The sequence below is a fragment of the Cyprinodon tularosa genome, unplaced genomic scaffold (genome assembly GCF_016077235.1).
Source record: "Cyprinodon tularosa strain WSP-4 unplaced genomic scaffold, ASM1607723v1 ctg1026, whole genome shotgun sequence".
In the NCBI taxonomy this organism is placed as follows: Eukaryota; Metazoa; Chordata; class Actinopteri; order Cyprinodontiformes; family Cyprinodontidae; genus Cyprinodon; species Cyprinodon tularosa.
In genome coordinates, this window is record NW_024037812.1 from 47168 (window position 1) to 51352 (window position 4185).

The 4185-nt window shown below is 41.4% G+C and overlaps 1 long non-coding RNA gene across 1 annotated transcript; it reads left to right on the forward strand.

Moving 5' to 3' along the window:
* Positions 1 to 1344: 1344 nt before the first annotated feature.
* Positions 1345 to 2239, forward strand: LOC119780314. Its single transcript, XR_005280373.1, has 2 exons — positions 1345 to 1474; positions 1544 to 2239. It is a non-coding gene; the product is annotated as an uncharacterized LOC119780314 (long non-coding RNA).
* Positions 2240 to 4185: the final 1946 nt, after the last annotated feature.

Consider the following 4185-nt stretch of genomic DNA (forward strand, 5'->3'; position numbering starts at 1 on the left):
TTCGACGCCGCAGTGTTAGCCAAGTTTGGTTAGCGAACCTGAGCCTCTGAAATTACTAATCGTTATCTTCTTGGAGAATCCTAATTCTAATTGCCTCTGTCTTCTCGCTCCTAGGAAACCAGTCTCTCGAGAGAAGCTCTGGATCAGCTTAACCTGTAACCTGCCTGCCTGCCAAGAGCCAAACCTGAAGTCCTCACTCAGGAATCCACCTGCTGCTCTTAGGAAGGAGCTAATCACTCCAACCAAGGTCTTTTCACTGGAAGTCAGAAGCTAGACGCTGCTGCTGCCTAAGCACTCTGCTGAACCAACAGTCTCTGGACCCAACCAGTTCCCTCTCTCAGAACTAGCCTGGACCTCTTCAAGGTATCCACTGAAATATCTGAAAAACTATTTATACAAACAGTTTCTCAAAAGAAGATCAACAGAAGCTGACGTTACATATAAAAGATATAAGAATAAATTAACATGTATAAAAACAGAATGTAGAAAACAATATTATTCTGATCAACTTAATAGTAAAAAAAATGATATAAAGGGAATCTGGAACCTTATTAACACTGTCATTGGACATGGTTCTAGTGGACCATATTACCCGGAATATATTGTGGAGTACAGCACAGTTATAACAAATAAAGAAGAAATTGCAAATGTGATGGATTGAAATGTGTTCATTATAAGTCAGATGTGTTTACTGTTTATGGTTATATTTGCACACTTTATGTTTTATAGATCTGAAAGTTATTTTTTTTTATATATCACATATATGATGTTCTTACCAGCAGTTTGGTTTAAGTACAGTCATGTTCTATACATGTAGTGCCATATATGACCAGCAGGGGGAGTCTAGCGTGAGTTGGCCATACTAAAGAGCACTGGAACTTCCTCCTCAGCTAATACATGCTACAGCAGAGGAAACAACGTGTCTGTGGCTTATTTACTCACTTATCCCCCTTTTCAGGTATGAATCTGCATATAAACACATCTGTGCCTTTGGTAGTGGGTTTACTAAGTGCTAGACAGCTCGTGAATATGTTTCATTACCAACTATGTGCACATCTTTTGTTGTTAAGAATGTTTTGTACAGTTAGCTGATAGCTCATAGCAGCCAATGTAGATCCATGTGTGTGTATAGCATTATATTGATTATACTATTTGTTATTGTTATGTTTGTGTAACATAATGGTCCACAAAGAAACCATACAGTTTGTTTCAAGTCTGGAATGTTTCTGTATGTGTGTAAGTTATGATAATTCAGCTAATACATGCTACAGCAGAGGAAACAACGTGTCTGTGGCTTATTTACTCACTTATCCCCCTTTTCAGGGCTTTTACACATGCCATTGTGAGGCTGGAACTCTACACCAGAAGAGAACACCCCACATCAACCAAACCATTTTCATAACCTACAACCCAGGAAGTGGAGTGTGCAGTTGCAACAAGGTGATACCCAACCAGGAGGACTGTGTATGCTGAGGTAAAAAAAAAAAAAAAAGCTACAAGGGAACATCAGTTCTGTGGTAACTGGAAAATCAATATTCTTTAGCCAACTTCAACATCTCTAAAAAAAAAAAAAAAAAAAAAAAAAAAAAAGAGAGAAAAAAATAGGAAAGAGAAAATGGATTCAGAAGTTGACAATCTACTGTTTGAGATTAAAGGAGCCCTCTTCCAATCTACCACTGACCATCTGATCAGAATATATGATTACCTTGGAATTTCAGGAACAGACAGAGAAAATACTACAGGCAAGACCCGTAATGCTCTTGTTTCACTGATCAGCAAGTATATTGACGGTGATGAACTAAGACAACTAGAAGACAATGGGATGTCAGCATTGCTGAGTTTAATGGACATGATACAATCAGTGCAGGGAGTTGTCAAAAACAGCGCTCAAGAAAAGGAAGATGAGGAACATGAGAAACTGGGCAGAGAACTGGAACAATTAAAACTCATGGTTCAACAGAAAGAAATTGAAATCCAAGCTCTGGCTAACAAAGATGCAAAAAATATTGAAACTGTAGTAGTCCAGGCTGCTCCTGTCCATGTAGACAACCCCTCATGGAGAAAGGACTTTAAAATTGCAGGTCAAATTGGTGACCCGGGGCAAAAAGACAGACTAACATTTTCCAGCTTGGCCCGCCAAATTGAAAATGGTCTCAGTAAAGGCTACCCTGAGTCAGAGATTGTGGATGCTGTTATTAGGGCAATAGTACCTGGCCTACAGCTGCGTAGCTATCTAGAAGGAAAATGTGACCTGTCCCTTCCCACTCTTAGGAGAATTGTTCGTTCACACTATCAAGAGAGAAATGCAACAGAGTTATACAAGCAGCTTACCACAGAAGTGCAGAGTAGTAGGGAGACACCACAGAATTTTGTGATCAGAGCAATGGATTTGCGCCAGAAAATATTGTTTGCTTCACAAGAGGCTGAGTCTGGCCTTAAGTACGATCCTGCATTAGTGCAAAGCATGTTCATGCACACAGTCCTCACAGGCCTTCAAAGTGACAATGTAAAGACTGATCTCCAACCCCATTTATCGAAACCAAGTACCTCAGATGAGCTACTCCTAGAAGTTTTGAATATTGCCTGTGCTAATGATAAAGAAAGACAGGACAAGAAGAGGAACACGACACAGAGGACCGCTGGTATGCATGCAATTCAGTCCAACGACTCAAGTAATGAACGGAAACAAGGAGGCCACCAAAATGTTGCAGCACTTCCCTCAGATGTGCTGTCAGACCTAAAAGAAATTAAAGCAGATATGGTTTTGCTCAAAGACCTAAAAACAGAGGTTGCACAAATTAGAGAATCCATTCATAATAAAGAGGATAAGACTAAAGAGCAACCTGCAATGTGTCAAGAGACAGAATATGGTTTCCCCCATCACGTGACCTATGCTCCTCCACATCTTTCTTCCTGGAACAAGGAGGGGACAGCCATGTATAATTATCAGGGAGGGCCTCTGCAGGAATATCAAGCTACCAGTGGTCCAAGGTTAATGAGAGGAACTACTCAGTTTCAACAGAGATTTGCGCCTCAAAGATACCCAGCGCCCCGCCCCGGACCGAGGTGCCTCGCATGCCAGCAACAAGGAGAAAACTTCTGTCAGCACTGCTACAGGTGCGGAAGCAGCGAACATTTTCAGGCTGGCTGTAGAGGATACCGAGGCCTGGCCACCACTACCAGAGAGCATCCTTTAAACGAGGGAAGGTTGCCCCCACGGGACAGGGAGTAACCACACCTGCCAAGATGTCCCAAGAATGTGCCAGCTGTGGAGGGATGGAAGAACACCAACGGTTTGGACAGTGTTCATTGTGCAAAAGAGTGCTCTATTGTTCCAAAGAGTGCCAGGAGAGTCATTGGACAGAACACAAAGAGACCTGCAAGCACTCTAAAAATACCAAAAAAGCCTCTGACAATGTACATCTATGCAAGACTGTGATAGGTAAAAAGAAAAACGCCCTAGCAAAGAAAGACTCTACATTAATTGACCTGGTTGGAAAAAAATGCCTCATTAGCTGTCATTTACAGTGGAAGAAAACACAGGCACTCTGGGACACTGGCTCACAAGTTTCTGCAATTGATGAAGCTTGGAAAGCGGAAAACATCCCAGATGTGAAACTCAGAGACATAATAGAAATTGTTAGCCCAGGTGACCCCCTACAAATTGAGGCAGCCAATGGTACAGAAATGCCGTATATAGGATGGGTGCAAGTAATGTTTAAACTGGGAGCTGATCCTGAGGAGTTTTATGTTCCAATGCTTGACATGAGAGGCAGTCAACTTCCCCGCCCCATTATTGGCTTTAATGTTATTGAACGTGTTATTATTAACAGTAAAAAAAAAATGAAGAAGTATGACGAGAGAGAGGGACTTATAAAAATAGTGAAAGCTGCTTTTCCAAGTTTATAAAAAGGGAATGAAAAGGCTTTCATTAAAGCAGTCAGTGTGGAGCGAATAAGCGAGTATCTTGTAAGAACAGCATGTCAGAGGATGCATGTACCAAGCCATAGTGCTGTCCAAGTGAAATGCACTATAAATGCCAGACCATTCAAAGAGGACACTACTTTAGTGTTTGAACCAGATGAAAACCCACTGTGGCCAGAGGGACTCCAGTTTTGTGACACACTGTTTCAGGTACAGAAAGGCATGCAACCTAATGTTATCCTAAGTGTACAAAACTATACT